The sequence below is a fragment of the Aythya ferina genome, assembly GCF_964211825.1.
Source record: "Aythya ferina genome assembly, chromosome: 20".
NCBI lineage: Eukaryota > Metazoa > Chordata > Aves > Anseriformes > Anatidae > Aythya > Aythya ferina.
Genome location: NC_140318.1, coordinates 528206 through 548007, shown reverse-complemented (window position 1 = coordinate 548007; position 19802 = coordinate 528206). Strand labels below are relative to the sequence as shown.

Below are 19802 nucleotides of genomic sequence, written 5' to 3'. Positions count from 1 at the left end.
AGGGCTGCTTCTGAGGCTGCAAAAACAATGAATGGAGGAGGAATGAATGGAAGGAAATGAATGGAAGGCTTGAACATGCATAAATCTCCCTGCATACTGCTCGTATATCACAATGTGTAAACCTGCAAGAGAAGGAAAGTTTACCTTAAACACAAATTAATTGAACGTTTTCTATACTTCTTCATTTTGGGTGGTCTTAAATTTGTCTTTGATTTACCATAGTTTTTCTTCTTTTATTCTGGATAATTACTTTGTGCTGCTCATAACTCATTCACGGTCCCTTTTCATCCTCTCTTCTGGGGCTCCATCTGCATGGAGAAATGTCCACGCAAGTGTCAGATCTTCAGAAGAAAAGCTTTGGGTGATGAGGTAGTGTCTTTGTTTTGCCTTTGTGAACTGCAGTAGGAGCAGAAGTTTTCTGGCTGTGTTCTTACTACAAATGTATGCTGGTGACCAGCAACCACAGCAGTGCAGGAAGGAGCAGGGGGTATGCTGTGCCCTCCCTAGCCCCCCTTGTCCTGCTTGCCCAGTGGGGTGCTGCTCCTCTGAGGCAAAGCAAGTATGGCACAGGGTGCTGAGGAGGTTGCAGGTTGTCCTTGCTGCACCCTCCCGTGGCTGCAGACCCTGCTCCTACATCACCAGGCATGGGTGGGGGCATGCTGCAGGCCAGGGCCACCTCTGCAGCAAGGGGAGCTGCACGCAGGTCAGTGCTGCACCTCTGTGGGGCACAACACCTTTGTGCAAGGCCTAAATTGACACTAATGGGGCTATGAAAGGTCTCTGGCAGGTGATACAGTGTCTGTTGGCAGCAGCCTGGGTGCTGCCCTGCTCCTGCCAGAGAAGGGAGTTGCAGGGAGTTCCCCTTAGGTCCCCAGTTATGAACATGAGTGAGAAAGCCCCCTCAGGCATGGGCACACTCTGGACACTGGTCCCAGTGAAAATCGGACAAGCCGAGGCTGGTCGTTTGGGATTGTATGGAAACAAAGCTGCTCTGCCAGCAAGGGATGCCCCTTTCATTTAGCTGATCTCAGGGATCCCACTTTGGCAGGCTCCCTGCCAGGAGCACGTGGGGCCACTGGCACCTCCAGGCCATGAGGTGGGCACCTACCAAAGCAGGCACCTCCCATGTGCAGCTAGGTGAAACCCCGCAGCAATGCTCTTGTTGCAGACCAGGAGCCATACCACAGCTGCTGTGATGGCCTCACGTAATGAATGTAGTGCACCCCAGCCTACAACAGGAGATCCCCTGGTGATCCATCATCCACAAATTCTTCTGCAATGTGCTCTCCATAATTTCCGCTAGGCAGAAGTTTGAAAACATTTTCCTCTTTTCAGTACTTTGGTGTGAACTGCTTTATTACTCCAAGGAGCTTGTCTGGCATCAGGCACAGAGTCATGTTGCTGATGCTGCTGTGATGCAAACCATCTGAAAGCAATTGCAGCACAAGTCAGGTTTTGTCATCCTGCCCAGTTAATGAGTTTATCCATGTGCTAGGATCCCTGTTTCTAGCAAAGATACCATGTAATTTTGCTCACTTTTGGAACTGCTGTGAGTTGTGCCAGCACAGATGATGCTCTCAGCTGGAAGATACAGGTGAGCAGTACGAGGTTACCCAGCTATGTGGTTACCCAAGCGGTTGCTGCTAAAGCTGCCTTCCCAATAGCAGTGCAAGCACTATGCAAAAATTTGATTTATTTTTTTATAATTAGCACCTGGGACAGTCAGCTGGGAATCATTGCTTCATTGTGCAGCTCCCTGCAGCTGCAGTGGCAAGTGAATGCACTGTGTGGGCCACCAGCTGCGGTGGCCTTTCCCAGCTGTCTCTCTTCCACTGCGCTGGGCTGTCAGCATTCCTCCCTGCCAGCCACGTCTGCCCTGCAAAGCTTAACTGCAGTCCATTTCAACATTTGCAGAATTATCTTTAACAGATCAAACAAACATCTGAAGTAAAAATACTGTGGGAGGGTTAGTTGCTTTCTTCAGCTGCAAAGCAGCATAGCCTAGAGCAGAGCAAAGGCAGTCAGCAGGGGAGGGTCTGCTCCTCACTGAACCATAAATATTTGTGATCCATGTATCAAGGACTGCTGAGGTCACAGCACTGTTGTTTGCTGTTGCCGTTATGCTACTTGAATATTTCGTGTATTTCACAGTGTATTTGCGGGCACAGCTGTGTGTGTGTGCAGAGGGGCTGGTGGTGCTGGAGGTTTCAGTGCTCAAGGTCAGGCACAAGCAGCCCCCCTCTGCCACCAGGCTCTGCCCAGAGCCTGGGCTTGCTCCCTGAGGAGAAAGGGAGGGGATGTGGGTGGCACAAGGCTTGGTAGGCTTGCAGGTGGATTTGTGCCTTTAAGTGTTTATGAATGAAATTCAGTGTTGCACTTCTCTAGACGTTCTACAGACAGTTGTGTCCTCACGTTAATCAATATTCCTGAGGTCAGACGTGCTGTCTGGTATGCATGCCTGGCAGCAGGCCTGCCTGCTCCCCCTTGCTCACACAGCTACTGTGCCATGCATTGGCTTCCAGGTGGGAACAGGCAAGATCCCAAGTGCTAGACAACAGTATTTTGTGACTCTGATGAGGTTTCCAGCAGCGAGAAGTGAGGAACCAGGCAAGGTCACCTTAAAAAGTCAGTGCAAAGAGAGCCCCCGTGAGCTTAATCCAAGCAGCAGAGTAGAAGACCGGCATGAACATGTTAACTAAAGTGTGCTTCGTCCCACTGGGGCAGGGGAGCTGCTCCGGCTCAGCCCAGCAAGCGCTGCCCAGTGCTGCCGGGGGCACATCACCCAAGCTCACCCTGGAGGGCACAGGGTGGGCAGGGGCCAATCTGTGTCTGCCAGATGACAAACACACACAACTTTATGGCTCCCCATACCCCAAACTCCACCTGACCCCAGACCCGCAAACCTGCACAGCTGGGGGCACAAGGGGCCATGCGGGGAAAGGAGCCGGGGTCGTGCCTGAGGAGAGACCAGCTTTCAGCTCAAGCCTAGGACCTTGTTCCTCCATTCTTATGACTATGGGGATAGTTTTTTATAGGCTTCTGGCATGAGGTTTTTGGTAAAATGCAATCCATTTCTGCCCTTGTTCAAATGATAAAATGGCGCTCTCTGACATACTGTAACGTGACTTGACACTGCACTTGCTCTGTATTGGCTTTTGTGAAGTAACAAACTTTCACCAGAAATATGCAAACTTCTAATTTTTTCATAAAGGAAAATTACAGTTTGTTTTGTTTTAACTTCTGTTCAAGAATGACATGTTGCAGGCCACAAGTATCATTATCAGAGATTACCAGTTATCCTTTTCTGTTTATCGTGGCTTCTTCAGTTGACTTTTGTCTGGCTTTATGCAGGCAAGTGAGTTCCCTATGTTTTCTGCAATAATCTAATGATTAATTAATACTCAGCAGGTTTGAATGTGAAAACTTACTCTGCAGAAAGGAGAGCTGGGCCCAACAAGCATCTACAATGTACCTGGATGAATTGGAGCAGGATGTTAGAATTGTAACATCTTGTGACCCTAACGCTTTCATCTGCAGTAGCAGTGAAAGAGTTAATGCATTAGTTAAAATGATTTTTAGTGTGGGTCTGAACTGGGGCTGACAATCCATTATTCATAACTCTTCAGAAACTTGTAGCTTAATTCTTTTCTTTTTCTTTCATGATTTACAGAATATTACAACTGTAAGCACTTTGCAGTTGGATTTTTATTGCATACTCCAAAATGAAGAATTACGATTCAGGATTCATGATGAGCAAATGTGTTCTGGTGTTTGTACATCCTTTTCATCTTCTCTGCCCCCATCTATAGCTTACCCCCTGCTCAAAGCAGGGAACTTCTGCCATGTATAGGAGCGAGCAGTGCTGAAGCAGCTTTGCCGTTGCACTTAAGAGGTGAAATGCCACAGGCACACATGGAGTAGGAGGTGCTGCACTGCACCCAGAGCAGCCAGCTCTGGATGTGAGTGAGAGCTCCTTGCACGTTCTGGCAAGCCAGCATGTAGGCTTGTGGGGCATATTAGCAGTGCTGAGACAAAGGATGAGCATTGCAATGGGTCCAGCATGACTTTTTTCACAGTTGTGTCCATTTTGCTACTTCACTGCACCCTGAATGCCAGATCCGCCCCAAGAGGTGGCAGATGTGAGCCTCAAGTGTGGCCACCTCTTCATTTGAGTTTAAGCTAAATGTTCTGTTCTCCCTGAGGCACAGGCTGCTGGGAGGAGGACTGGATGGAGACTGAAAATTTTAGGGCTGGCTGGAGGCTGAAAAGTTGCTTTCTGCAGCAGCGTTCACCAGGGCATGCCAGCATCCTGCCCAGTGTCGGACTTGCAGAGCAGCTCTTTGTTTCTGCTCCAATTAGCTCCTTGAAGATAATTGCAAGAAAGTTAAGGCACTTACAATTTAGAAACACCCTCCTCGAGGTGGACTTGAAGTCATCTTTTTGAGGGCTGTTGCAGCAAATGTAGTTAAGGGGTTGTGCATTGTCCAAAAGCATTTGGGAGCCTCTGCTGCAGCTATCCATGGCTCTGGAAGGACAACTGCAACAAGGGGTAATTTTTCATTATGGACAAGAGAATTATGAGGTACAAACGAGTGCACCCAAGAAGATTAATAAATTACTCAGGATTAGCTCCAGTGATGGGTAGATCTGCTGTGTGCAGCATTAGCCTGGCAGGACAGACAGGATCCTGTGCAGTGTTTGTCACAGATCAGAAACACTAGCCCTTTGACAGATGCCACGTAGATCTTCATTTCCAAATTCACCCATCTGAGAAACATCTGTGTGCTTAGGCTGGCAAATCTCAAGGAATGCTCTGCCAAGCAGTCTGCTTCCGCTTTTATAGCTCTGTAATCCTCGCCTGGGATTCCTCCTTTAAAAAGAATAGAAGTATGTGCAGCTCTTCAGGAAAACTGCGTAGGTCCAGGAGAAGTCTGTGAAGAAAAGATTCATGGCATGATCAAAAAGCACCCAGGCCTTTTACAGACAGGGCTCAATAGGTGCTCTGAACAGTTATAAATAACAGAAAGGAGGAGGGAACAGATTAAAGAGCTGCATGTGAAGCATAGGCACAGCTATGGGGTTTACTCGCTGCTCTTACACAGCAAGACAGCCCCAGGGCCGCAGCAGGGTCACGCCTGTGCAGAGGCATTGCCCAGCACAGGAGGACAATGGGGGCTGTGAGACTCTGCCATTTGTCAGCCTGAACCATAAAGGGGTTCAGGGCTCAGCTTAGGCATCTGATGTTCAGAGATTTGGAATTGTCCCTACAAATCCCACCTCAAAATGAGCACCCTTGCAGAATTTGCAGTGGTTTGGTCATCCAGCATGTGACACAACTGCTTTGTAAACAGAGCTGTTAGTGTTTGTGCACCAGGCTGGTTGATTGGCATGCAAAGTTAAACGGTCACCTGAAGAACTGAAAATACCGGGAGCTTTTTTTTTTATGAATGCTAAATCCTTATTCCAGATATCCCTGTTTATTCATCCCAGTTCTGCGATATCCCAAGGTTAGCACATCCCACTGGCAAGACCTTCTGCAGCCTTCTGCATTTACATTTGCACTGTTTATAGATCTATTTTTTATTATTTCAGGGAGACATGTTCCTGATTTTTTTGCTGATAAGTAGAGGGAAAAGCAAGTGTAAGGAGAGAAAATAGGAGAAAATAAGCAGAGCAGCAAAGCTATACGCAGTGAGTATGCAGCTTCAGTTTCTTCTGGGTGTCCTCAAGGAAGGTCTGTGTGGATGCAACATGGATGCTCCTCTCATGGGTTTCATATCAGTTCTGTTTGTTGTTTTTTTTAAGCAGTGTTTATGCTGCTTACTTATTAGGTTCACACACTCCCAAAAATGTCAGAGAGCATTAAGTGTCAAACACTGTTTTGCTCTTCATCCGTTTCTGTTTGGTTCCTTCCCTACAAAGTTTCCTTTTGTTATTAAACTGCACAAAGGAACCCAGCTCAGCTTTACATAACTTCCCTCTGTGCATTAACCCAGCTTGCCTGACAGGCCTCCTAGCTGAAACTTAGTCTTTCCTGTGGCTTGGCAGAAGGAGAAGCATTCTCAACAGCAGATGTTCACCTTGGTGGTGCTTGAAGCCAACAGTTTGTCTCCCCGCCAGGTTTCTCCCACCAGGAGCAATGGCACATGCATCCTGGTGAGCTCTGCTGTCTCTGTGCTCACTGTCTGCAGTCTGGGACAGACACAGGGAGGTTAAACCTTGTCTGGCCATGTCCAGCAGCGTCTCAGTAGTTCTGTAAATGACACCCAAATCTGGAAACACAAGTCTCCACTGAAACCAAGGTGTTTTTCAGCAGGGTGCTAGAATGTATTTGAGCTAGAAAGAAAGAGAAGTGAAGCAGGAGAGAAAGGAGCAATATTAACATGTAACACTTGCCTATGCAGCATTTGGTATGTGCCAGAACATATCTCCTGCTTCTGGGTTTCAGGTGCCTCAGGGATCCTGAGTGCTCTCCATCCCTCTGGCCACAGCTGTGAAGCCACTTCTGTGCTGGAAATTGCTTCTGCCCCTGCCCTGGCAGCTACAGTGCTTGGGGGCAAGAGCAAGGCAGGGCTGCCTGCAAGCAGAGGGGAGAGAGACAGCAGGAGCAAGGGGAACAGGGCTCCTTTTTTCAAGGCGGGAATGATTCTCCATGCAGTTGTCCTCACGTGTAATGAAATGTAGCACTTGCAAGAACTGAGAGAGAACTGAGCCCATGTGACAAGCACTGAGTTAGCCTCAAGTTTCCATCAGTGCTTCTTGTTAGAAAGCTCATTATACAGGACCGCAGGACACAAAGATAAAGAATAGTATGTCAGGAGAGCACGTAACAGCAGCCTAGGCATGAGAAGTAAGCTGTGCATAGGCGAGAAGGGAGAGAGGTGGGAGAAGGAGGCTTCAGCAAGTTTACTCCCACCTGCTAGAGTAGAAATTTATTTATCCACAAGAGCTTTTTCCAGGCTGCCTCTACTTTTGGTATGTAGCATTATGGGAATCCAGAAGTTCATTTTGGAACCTAATTATGCTAACAGCACAATGGCAATTACACAGCAGCTCAGAGACAGCTGTTGGTACTTGGGTGTTAAGAGCAAGAGATGCTACCAATGTCCATCCTCTCTGCAGGAAAAGCGGGTGCTGGGTGCTTGGAGCAGCTCCTTGAGCTGGGCACTGGCTTAGTCCTTGGGAGCCACAGGGACAATGCTCACACAGAGGATGCAGACCAGCAGGGAAGAGGTGTGAGCAAATGTACAGGTATCACTTGTCGTATGCTCTTGAGCAGGTTTGTGAATATTTCCCATGTCCCTGCTTTTTTTCCCTCCCCTTGGCAGCCTGCAGGTGAATTCTCTCAATACCACATCTCTTCCTTGGTCTTTTGTGTGTGTGTGCACCTTCACCTCTTTTGGAGTCACAGGCTCCTGTGCTAGTTGTAAAATAGGGCCCATTTTCCATAGAGAATTTTGACTTTGGGGCAATTCTGGGAGTAGAGGAGGCTCTGGATTTTCCATATACAATCCACAGCAGTCACTAGGGTTTTTTTATGCCTTTGGTTTTTGTTCTATTTTGAGAGAAACCTTTGGAGGAGTATTAATAGCCTAAGGGCTGCCCCAATTTTTTCCATTTGTGCAGGAAAAATAATATTGATGAGGAGGGGCAGAGACACCCACAGCACCCTCAGGGCTAAAGATATTTCATAGGAAATTGTTGTTTTCAGACAGATGAAAGCAGAATCCTTTCTTCCCCCTGCCCTCACCCCTTCTTCCCCCCCCCCCCCCCCCCCCACCTCTCCTTCCCCATTTTTTTGTAAGTGCATGCAAGGAAACAAGAATAGCCATTCAGGTGTGCTAATATTTTCCCCTTGGATCTAGGGTCTGTCTTGGTGAAGCTTGCTCTCAACTACTTTAAGTGAGATACTAAAATAGAATAGGAACATGTTTTGTTTTTCAAAATGTATCCCCCAGGAGCCAGGCCCAGTAGGCTAATGGTACAGCAGGCTTCGGACTGCTCCCCACGGGCACAGAGGATGATGCTCAGCGGTGGCAGGTCTGTCTCCTCTGGAGCTGCACGACTGTAGTGGTGGCTTTGCAGCCAGGCCAGGGTGGTGGATCACCACAGTGCTGGAGAAACCTCACCTTATCTCCCTGACCACATCTGGGCATCTACACCATGTTTTGTTTTGTTTTGTTTTCCTCCTGCCAGCAAGGAAGGCAGTGTGTTTTCTTAACATTTGAGGGCATGATTTATAAACAACCATTAATGCGCCTTTAACCTCTTTTTTCATTGTTTAAATTTCAAATTTTTGGATGCAAACTCCTTAAATCAATTCAATATGCTCTGAAGGGCTTTGCTAGAATTTGAGTTGAATTGCTTCCAAATGGAAACACGACACACACACAAAAAAGCATGTCAGTAATTTTAATTGACTCTACGCTGTGCATATACTCTTAAATAATTGAAGTGTTTCCAATAGTTATAGATGCTTCAATTTGGCAGTGATTTGGGTACAGGCATAAAAAAGGCAGAATATAGAAGCATTACGCCTAGCATTTCACAAGGGATTTGTTCTAGATTTAATTGGGATTCCTGTGAAACCATGCAGAACTTTAGCAACGAAACTGGAAACCAGGTGACCTGCGTGGTAAACCAGTGTGAGTTTTGGTACAACCTGAGTGGCTTTGAGGTTTTGGATGGAAACCAGACAAAATTCCCTGATTTCACCTGATCCTTCTTTTGAATTTTGAGGTCAATTTTTAGCTTGATATACAAAACCAAATTTAAGGACTCTGAATACAACCTCAAAGTTGCACAAATCTGTGTAGCCTAGAAACAAAGAGGCCGTGCCTGTTTTGAGGCCTGCCAGAATGAGACAGATTCAAAGCTGGTGATTTGAGGTCTGGGCTCTTCCTCCCTGGAGGACCTGCATTGTTCTAAGGTGCTCTGCTGACTTGAACGGCCCTTGGGTTGGCTTCTGCACCAAATCACAGCAGACCGGTGATATATTTGGCTGGTAAAGACCCTGTGCACGGCTGGGAAGCTCCTGTACGGGGCTGTGTGGGCCATCTCCCTGCTTCTGCTCAGCTTTTCTCTCTGGCAATGCTGGTAACATGGGGTTGTCACCTGCTGCCAAGGATTCAAAGGACCAAAGTGGTCCCTGTGGAGTGTGATGGCAGTCAGGGACAACTCTGTTTGTAGACAGCCTGAGGGTAGCTGGCTAAGTGACTGGAGAAGTGTGGGGCTCCCTGCTAGTGTTCGAACTCCTGCTAACAGAAATGCACCAGTGCAGCTACTAAAGCTAATACTCATTCACTTTCATGATAGATTAAGCATTCTAGTTGCATACCAGCAGGATGTGAAATGTCTCACTTTTTTTTCCTGCTCATGTTTATTAGATGTTCCTCTGAGTTCTCTTATTTCTCCCAAAGAAGGAAGTGGTGGTTTAGTAGTACAAACACTGTGAGCACACTAAAGAAATGCCAAAAACATTTCAAACACATGTATGATCCTGTGTTAATTTAGGCTCAGCTTGAAGCATGCCAGGATGCTGCTCAGGGCAGTATCAGAGCCTATGTGTAATCTTCTTGAGTTTTTCCCTTGCATGCTGAATTTAGCAGAAGCTGCCCAAGGTTCTCATGTTCTGTGCTTCCCCAGCACCAGGCAGGCAGCTGGTGGCCACTCACAGGCAGGAGAAGCGCCTCCCGTGCAGTTTGTCCCCTCTAACTGTGGCTGTGACCACACTGGCAGAAACAGTGCTGGCAGTTCCTGTTGCTTCGTGGTCCTGGGGCCCAACAGCTGCAGGCAGGACGGAGGCAGGGCAGAGCCCAGCCACCAGCTCACTTCCACCGCAAGCATGGCCACGGGGTGAGGCCGTGCAGCCAGCCAGCCATCGCCACGGCAGGCCGGGGCTGGGAGGCTGCACACCACCAGAGCCCTGCGGCATGGGCTTGCAGCCCCTGGGCACTGCAGCCTTGGCTCCCAGCTGCCCGCAGAGCCATGAGAGGTGCAGCACGGCCCGGCATGTTGGACCTGCACCAGCTCAGCTGTGCTGCTGGATTGTGCCCATATCATGCTGCCAATTTTGTAGTAACGGGCCACGTTCGTGGTCTTGCTTCCTGCAATCAGGAGAACAGACAGGGCGTACTGAAAAGGATAGGGGCAGTGAGCTTTGTGACTGAGTAAAGCTGATACCTGAGAGAGGGGAAAGAAAGGAAGGGAAGGAAAGGAAAGGACTGAGTTTGAGGCCATCAGGCCAGAGCAGGAGGCAAAAACTCTGGGTGGTTGTGGTCTGTGAGGGGAAGCCAGGCCCCAGCCCCTGCCCAGTGCCTGCAGGGGCTCAGTGAGCAGCAGGTCTGGACTTGCTCTGCCCTGGCAAAGCCCTGCAGGGCGATGGAGCATCCCCAGAGGGAAATCATGAACACGTTCACAGAATTGGCTGTTTGGCTTACATCTGATGCTGCAAAACTGCACTGTAACTGCAGCTTACTGATTAGTTTTTTGTGTGCATAGCTAAAAGTTTTTAATATTGCTATACAGGGGGAATTGAACTACTGGTGTAAAATGGATGATCTTTGTGGGTCTGGCATATGTCCCTACGTATAGATGAGAAAAGATAACTAGTTGGATTTTTTTTTAAGGAATTTTAATATGCTAAGGTGCGAAAGGCATCCACAGAGTTAAATGTTTAGAAAGGAAATGTTACTTTCAAGCTTCATTATGAGCAAATGTAGTCCTAGATTAGGTTGCAGTTTGTCCCTGACAGTGTCAGTTTTCCTGAGACAGAAGTGGAAGCATGAATCAGTATTAAAAGGAGTCAAAGAAAGCTTTTTTTTTTTTTTTTTTTTTTTGATTCTGTGTTATTCCTTCATTCAGAAAGGCTTCTCTTGTTTTATTCTATCTGATTCTTTGATTTTAAAAACTTTGGATGTGAAATACAGATTCCAGGCCAAATTCTGCCTGTCACAACGTATTTCATACAACATTCTTTTCAATAGGTTTCTAGTATGCATAAAATAAGCAAAGTTTGGCTTCAAAAGTGTGTTTACTACACGAAACCATAGAATCCTCAATGGCATAGTAATTTTTTTCTCATCTCCCTGCAACTTTGTATCACAACCCACATCTAGCATCCCACAGCTAGACTCTGTGTTCAGATTTCAAACAGAATTACTAGTGTCACCAGAATCTAAATGACCAAGTAGCAGAGGAATTTGGCCTACCATAAAAAAAAAAAAAAAGTGTCTTTCCTGGGTATGTAGTGGGTCTGCTGTTTTGAGAGCATGCAATATTGATTTCTAGAGTACGCGTTGTCTGCATAGTGGCATGAATGCTATGCTGCATGAAACAAAAGCAGCTCATGGGTTCTTCCATTGTTTCTGGCTAGAAAGAAGACAGTAGGCATGCCAAACGATAGCATATCATACTCATCAGTTTTCCAGACCCAAGTGAAATACCACCTGTTTCTACAACAATTAGTTCATCAGATTTCATAGAACATTGGCATATTGTTCAATCATCTCATGTCCGCAAGCATTCTGCAAATGAAACAACCAGAAAAGCATTCAGGCAGAGAACATCATCCTCAGTATGCAAGCTATTCACACTGGGAAAAGATGCTGAGGAAAAAGAAAAAGGCTGGAATTTCCAGTGACTGCAGGTCATGCTGCCCAGGGCATGTCTTGCAGAATGAGTGGACTAATGAAGCACAGAGCACACAGCCACACTTTCTGGGGCTCAGCCAGTAACCCCATACTCTTACCCACACATTGGCTGCATGTCATCATCTATGGCTATATTGTCAGAGTTTCTGAGGCAGAAAAAAAAAAAAAGGGTTTTCTGCTCCTTCTGTTTCCTGTTTTTCTTGTGACTGTGTGCATTTCCCCTCTCCCCAGCCTCAAGGCCAGATTCTAACAAGGTCTAGGATGGATAAAGGGCACTGTTCAGGCTGGTTAGGACAGCATCAACCAAAACAGTTAAAGATGCTAACCTTTCTGCAGAAGTAGCAAGACAAACTGTAGACAAATAAAGACAGATTTTGATTCAGCCTCAGAAGAGAATTGCATTTACAAGTTGGAGAGCATCCTGCAGGTGTGTGGGTGGCAGGAGCCTGTGCTCCTGCAAGACCCCAGCCCTGCAGGAGGGACCCTGTAGCCCTGAGCTGTCCTGGGCAGGGTGCAACAGGGCCCAGCCCCAGGCACTTCTGTCCAGCTGCCAGCCCTTCCATTGGTGGTTTGCTCATTCACTCTTACAGCCCACCACACTGAGTAGCTTTTCCCTATGACTTAATTGCCTCAATGTGTCCTCTTGTGTCCTGAGCTCCAAGAACTGGGCCATAATCTGAATTTGGCCAGGAATTAACAGATAGTGAAGCATCTCTGCTCTAGCAGTTGACATGTTTCCAACCTGGAATAATTAGCAAATATCAAGCATCCTGGAAAGCAGTTGACTCCTATTAGATTTCTAGATTGATCTTAGAGCCAAAGGAATCAAATCAGATGCGTTGATGTTGGGAAATGCTTATAAGAGCCAGATTCACCCTTCTTGCGTGCTGTATATATGACTGCATTACAAGCACCGAAAGAGCAGCGGTCTTTCAAAAGGCATTTCAATAAGTAGCCCCTGATGTATAAAATAATTAAATCCTCTTCATCTCTCTGTGTTAATTTCTCCCTGTGTTTATCTGTTTTGTGCTAGTACCTCTCTTTCTGAGCTGCCTTGCTGATGCTGGTAGGGGTTTCTGAGTGACTGCAGTCCCTTGTGTGTGTATATGGGTCTGGCTGCACCTACATGACCTACCTGTGTCCTGGTGCCACCACCCAGCTCTGCCTCTGTGTAGCTGCTGGCAAAGTCTGGGCAAGGGGCCGGGAGGTAGCATGAGCTGTGACCCCAGTACTCCCCAGGTGCTGAAAGACCCAGGGACTCTGTGCTGGTGCTCTATCCATGTGTTGTGTGCTGTTTCTGTGCTCTCCACCACTCTCAGTAGTAACCAATAGCTATTGTTGAGGTAATTCACCAGGTTCTGGGTAATGCTGGTCATCAGCATGCACCAGAGCTGCTCAGCTCAAAGAAGACCCTTGCTTGATTCCTGTTAGGTGGTGGGACTCTTGTATAATTCTGATACAAGACTCAGCATGTGGTGGAGGTGCCTGAGGCATCCCAAGCTTGGGATGGTCCCTGCTTCCTGTCTCACGTCTCTGTAGCTCAGGACACAGAAATGCAAAAGCAGGTTCAGCCCCTGCCCAGGTCAGCCCCATGTACCTGTGCAGCCCATCGGGGCTCTCACCTCTCAGGTCATGGCAAGAAATACAAGGGTTTTCAGGTTTCTCTCTGCATCACACATATAGGACATTTGTGTCATACAATTAATTGTCCCCATGGTGCAAATATCCAAGAGGAAATAAATAGCTTTAAAGGTGCATAATGTCTGGGAAGTATGCTCTGCTCTGGTCTCTGGGGAGCAGCTTGATTTCCTGAATGCATTCTGAACCTACCACTTCTGACAGATCGCAGTGTTTCTCCAAGCCATTTGCCCATCAGTTACAGAACCCACTTCAAGCCTGAAATAAGGTTACCAATGTTTTCTAGTATTTTTTTTATTAACCACCTCCACCGTCTTGTAATTTAAAGCACCTGTCCATTTAAATTTTCCTTCTGACCTACTAAATAACCCTGCATGATACATACAATGAAACTAATGGCTTTTGGATGATGTTGCTGAAAACCAGCTTATGAAAAGTGAGTTGAATGAACCACACTGCAGGAAATCCTTTTCATACCCCCTGGAAAACCAAGCTGGAACACCTTTCTGGTTCAGTGTGCAGGGCTGAATTCTTAAACAATTATCACTCACTTTGCACTTGAAAAATGAGGACTGTCTTGTGATTTCTCAGCGTTGCTGGTGTCACCGTGCACCCCCTTCCTGTGGCATTTTGTGATAAATGCCAGAGGCTTTGCATGCGCAGGTGCATGGTGAAGCCAAGAGCTCTTGCCCACCAAGAACAGATCTGTGCAAAGAGACTGCCTGCTATCTTCTGCTTCACTTACTCTTATTCTTACAAAAATATAAAGCTTTGTGATTTTGTTTTGTTTTGTTTTGTTTTGTTTAACTTATTGAGGAATGGATAGATTCTTTCCAGATAGGACAAAAGCAGCTTTGTACTTTTACTCCAGTTACTGCTTTGCTCACTGTCAATCTTTCAAGCACAAATTTGGCAAGCTAACGAGAAGGGCCAGGTGAAATTGTATTGTTGTGGGGACGGGAATGCCTGTACAACCACAGACTGGAAGGTGTCATTGTGCACTACTTCAGGATCCTCAGCCACCAAAAGGCTTTCAGTTTTTCAAAGCACTGCTGAATGGGGTGACCATGGCATTATAGGACCTAAGCTGTGGAGTGTGCAGGCTTGTCCTGCTGCACATCACTATGTAGGGGGCAGAAGCACTGGAAAAGGCCCTCCCCAGGCCATGTAGAAGCAGATGGGTATTGCTGAGTGTTACAAGTCCTAACACTGCTGCAATGGCTCCCCTGGGTGCAGCGTGGCCCAGAGCTGCTGTGAAGGTAAGTGGTGACAGTCTCAGTGGTGACAAATTTACAGAGGCAGAATTACCATGTTACAGAAGGAGGGGAAAGGCCTTGCTTCCAAAGTGGAACATGCAAATCTAGTTACCAACCCAAAGTTCTGTGAGCTTTTCACCATTGCCAGGCAGCTACCCTGCAGGCTCTCTTGCAACTTCCAAATAGCAGCGGCAGCAGCAGTAATGAGCTCTGAGCATGGGAATCAGAAGCATGTGCCTCCCTAGTGGGAAGGGCAGGAGGATCTCTATCAGCTGCCATCTGCACAGGGCTTCCCAGATGCTGCAGAAAGGGCTGGCTGTTGTCAGTGGGGCACAATCACAAGCACAGAAAGGGACTTGTTTACAAAATGGTTTCTCTTCGAATTCTCTAATTGGAAACCATATTTGTAACAGAGCTACTAGAAATGCATAATGCCAGAATTGATTATTTTTTTCAAAATAAATTGTTATTGAAACTAATTTTGTTATGGAAAATGTCACTTCTGGTTGGATTTTTATGATTTCCTTTAGAAAAACTTCTAAAACTTCTAAAACCTTTACTGTTGTTACATTTAGATTTAAAAATGTCTTTTTAATTCATAATCTGGTGTAAGAAAAATTAATGTTTGTATACTGAAATCACCCCAAATGAATATTTATTTCTTTTTGAATTGAAAAATAATCTTTTCATTGAATTCTGAGTAATTCTAATAAGTGCTATCCAGGGCCTTTGCTATTAAACAGACCAGAGTAGATTAAAATAAGACTTTACAATCCAGTCATCTAGATCAGATGGAATCTGACTCTTTTTATTTTATAGAAGCTTTCACAGGGGGATTTTTCATTTTCTCATGTTTTTCATAGGAAAAACTGGGCACAGAGAGAAGTAGAGGTTTGGTTTCTTCCAGTCCTGAGGTTTACTCGGACATGGGCTGCAGCAAATTTCATTGTCTTGTTTGGCCACTGGTCGTTGCCATTGGCCCCCAGCAGCAAATTATTGAACAAAACAGAGGAAGTCAATGGGGTGGGTGGAGGGGACATGCACTCGTGCACAAGAGGGGACAGCATGGGGCACATGCATATGGGTGCAGCTGGTCATCCTGCCTCACAGTGCCTGATATGAGGGGTATGGGAAGAACCGCTCTGCTAGCTCAGTCAGGATTTTGAGCCTTCTGCCAGTGCTGAAGGTGTTCTCATTTGCAGCACCAGCAGCCCCAGAAGCAGCAATGTGTTCTGCCTCTCGCCTGCTTTAATGCTGTGTGCTACCTGCCAGTCCCCCTGAATTTCCCAGCTAGCAAGTCTAGCATTTCTTTGCAAACCGGGGTTGCCAGTGTCAGACATCTCTGGCATGCCCCAAGAACTTGCAGAGACAGTGGGCTGGGTAACATATGTTCACTGACCACAAATGAGACCTTTAATAATTTTGTCTGCACAGGTACCAGATAGCATCTGTTGCACCTGGATTAGCTCTGAAGGATGGTCTCTGGGAGTATCAGAGCCTAATGCCATCAGAAGGGCTGCACCAGCTGTGATGAAAAGCTTACCTGCTCTGAAGATAAGGGAGGCCCTGGAGCCCAGGTTGTGGGAAGCTGTATTTGGAAGCTGTTCTTAGTAACAGCGTAGGATAACATTATCCACAGTGAGTTACAAATTGAGGTTACATGGTGCTCTGTGGTGCTTTTTGTGGATCATTAGTGACACCCACTTCTGGATTAAATACAGCATGAAGTTTAGATAAATATGTTGGACATTAAGGTGACCATACACAGTACAAGCTGCAGGAAAATAGAAAGAGAAGAGCCTGGAAGAAAATAATCACAAAAGCAAAGAGGATAGCCAAAATAGAGACCTCAAAAAAGTTTTCACACTCAAAGATAGCACACAAAGCCATAAGGAATACCCTGATAAATTCTGGACAATAATCAATTATTTTTTCTCCTGTTTTAAGCAAGAGCTTTGAAGTGGCAGCACCATCCTTCAGCTGTGGCTTGGGTTCTGCAGCCAGCCATGTGCTTTGCCCTGCAATGTGGTAAAGAGGAGCCCAGCATGCTGCCATTTGGGGAACAGATGGATAGCATCAGGTGTGAACCCAGCTGCCATCCTGGGCTCGGGGTCAGTAGGAATCAAGGCTACTGTGCTTTAGTTCCAGCAGAGATCTGCTTGAGTTTGACAGAGTAACTTGTGCTCAGATGATGCCCAACACAAAAGACACCTAGCGGACACCCATGGCCAGAACTGAGGTCCCATAAGCAGGGAGTTTCTGGTTACTCGCAGAAGACCACTTCTCCTGAGGGCTGGCCAGGCACTGTTAGCTACACCCTGGCAAGGGCTTGCCACAGGCCTCTGAGATTTGTCACAGCGAGTAAGAAAAAGATAGTTCAAGAGCTAGGTAATGATGTGCGCTGAGAATTGGAGACTGCAGAGATAAAAGGCAACTAGTAGCAAAGCAAAAAGACTGACACCACTTAAAAGGGCAGAAGAAGTAAAATGGCTAGACACATCATAGCCTTAATAGGAAACACATGAGAGATGTTGATCAGAGAATGCTGGCAAACAGATGAGGTCTCTGGAAAAAAAAAAAAAAAAAAAAAAAAAAAAAAAAGAGGAAACAGAAAACAAGATGGAAAGATAAAATTTCAAAGCAAGTCCTAAATGGGTAGCAGTTCCAGCTAATAGGAAGACCTGTAGTGATTTTGCCAAGTAGTACACAGAGAAGCTGATGATCATTAACATCTTGATAAATTTATTATCAGACAATTCAGGCCTGTCAATTTCAATTTCTTCCAAGAGACCAGGGGTAGTTTTATAAAGTTACTAAAAGTAAGCGAATCTCTAACACAACGAATCCTCACTGATTGCATCTGCATACACTAAATACTCAGGAGTGAGCAGCGTGACAGTCAGGGCAGCCACCAGTGCCAGAGCTGGGGATGGCAGCCGTGCCACAGTCCCATGCCCATCCCAGTGCCTCCTGCCACCTTGCTGCGTGAGCAGCACTCGGGTCAATGCTCAGCCCTGCAGTCTCCACTGGCTGCAGTTTCTACCCAAAGCTCTTTTTAATGTTTCTCCGGGAGAACAGCAAAGGAGGTGGGCAGGCTGCAGCAGTGGGTTCAGCCCTTATATGAGGTGGCTATGACTGCAGCTCTCACTGGAGCTGCAGGGAGACTCTGGGGACCCGGCACTGCCATGGGCCCTGTTCAGTACCAAGGGGAGGCCCCTCTACATACATTGAGCCACTGAGCCACCCTGAAGGAAGAAAAACTGAATTTCAGCAATCCTGTCTGCTCCTGCCACCACCTGGAGAGCTGCTCTTGCATTTCCTCCATTGCTTCCTGAGTGATTACCAGGCATTAAACCATACTGGAGTTGTTCACAGGGCGGGGAGTAACAAATTTGAGACTCAGAACCAGAAAGACCAACAAAGAAAAGCAAAGATTTCAATGGAAAAGGAAGAGTTGGCAGTTGCACAGAAGGCATGCCTGCTTCACTGTGCTCTGCACACAGGGTACGTCACAGCCAAGGCAGCACTGTGGGAGCATTCACTCGCTTGCTTTATGGTACTTGATATACCTTGAATTTTTTGTAATTAATTATTCATGCCTTGCACCATGTTTTACAGTGAGGCTCTGCCACATTCTGAAACTAAAAATAATCTTCTTACATTTTTAATCAGGCTTCATTATGAATGGCAGATGCTTGAGACTGAAGTGAAAATCATCATCAGTTGTACTTATTGGCTAAATTCCTGCTACACTCAAAGCCTAAGAAAAAATCAAACACATTTGACAGCTGGTAGAATGAAAGGGAAGGATAAATCTTACCCTGACAACATATACCATATTTACCATGAGCTGTTAAACTCAAAGAAGCATCAGCCTTCACCCAGAACACCATTATAGCTTTAACGGGATGCTCAAATTATTGTGCATTTATCAGGAGGAAGAGGCGTTTGCTCTGTGGATGCTACGGTCCTCATTGGCATGGCATGGCCCCATCCATGTGCTGTGGTGCAGGGCAGGGGGTCTCTTGGCCTTCTGCTCCCCCTGCCCCTTGCAGCCATGCTCCTGGCAGCAGCCTCCAGGTCTTCCTGCAACCTTGTGGCTAGCATGGAGGTGCCAGAGATGCAGAGAGCTCCTGGACTGCTTGCTTGCTCTTTGCTCTGCAACAAGCTGCCCTTGCTGTCTGTAGGTAAATGCCCAGCAATAAGGACTTCTTTGGAGCCTCCAAGACAGAGATGCATGGCCATGCTGGCCCAGTTTCATGTGTGCGAGGCAGAACAACGCGATGCTGTGCAGTTGCAGCACTGGGCTGCAGCTGGTCCTGAAGGCGAGGATGGTCAGGGCCTCAGGCTCGCACAGGATAGCAGCACCCCAACAGTGCCCAGGGGATGCTGCAGTGCCAGGGAGTGGCAGTCGGCTCCTGCAGCCCTTCTGTAAAGGGGTGATGGTCTGTATCTCTTCCATCAGGGCAGCAAGACGATTTCCCAGTAATTCAAGTACAGAAAGATAAAGTTTCAGCTAACTTGTTAACCTGATTGGTGAGCACTAACTCCAGTGTCACATTTCACCCCAAAATAATTGGGAAATTATGATTTGCATTCATTCCATCTTCACCTGCAGGTCAGAGGTCCGCTGCATGTCCTACAGCATTTGAACAGCTGTTTTGAGGTAATGTTAATGCACTGCGTACTTTGGAGTCACTTGGGTAAGCTACATCATAGCGAGGCAAGCCTTTCCATTGCACCCCGGAGGGCACAGCACAGCCTCTGTTCATTTCTTATCGCAACTAGTTGTGTGACATTATAAAACATTTGCTAACTTTTTGTTGATGCATATTTTATGGGCTTGTGTTGCTTGAAGACTGTCTCTCTGTGAAACACATTCCTAAAGAGAACACTGAATAAAAAAAATATGTCTGAACTAGAAATGCATGAGTTACAGAAAAATCCTATTTTACTACCAGAGGTTTGTGGATTATTATATGGGTCTGTTTTCACTTGATTTCACACTATGTAGATTTACTAGGTTACAATGAAATATTGGAGTAAAATAACTCTGCAAATGAGTAATGTAATGTGTTTATAATGCAGTGCTCTGTATCTATAGCAATTAGTGTGTAACAATTAAAATATTATATTTATCTTTTTAATGAGTGTAATAAACCCCAAAATCTTTCACAAAATAAGATTTGTCTACAAAGGGCAATAGAGGTGGCTAACCTTATCAAATTCAGAAATAAGCTATAATTTTATGCTGATA

General features: G+C 46.3%; 1 long non-coding RNA gene across 1 annotated transcript in view; it reads left to right on the top strand.

Annotated features, from left to right (window-relative positions):
- The window catches only part of LOC311421828, a 29631-nt gene extending 10142 nt beyond the window's left edge, over positions 1-19489 (top strand). Inside the window, exons 2-4 of the long non-coding RNA XR_014685072.1 lie at positions 5593-5691; positions 15980-16183; positions 19164-19489. This is a non-coding gene — a long non-coding RNA (uncharacterized lncRNA). The remainder of the gene's footprint in view (positions 1-5592; positions 5692-15979; positions 16184-19163) is intronic.
- Positions 19490-19802: the final 313 nt, after the last annotated feature.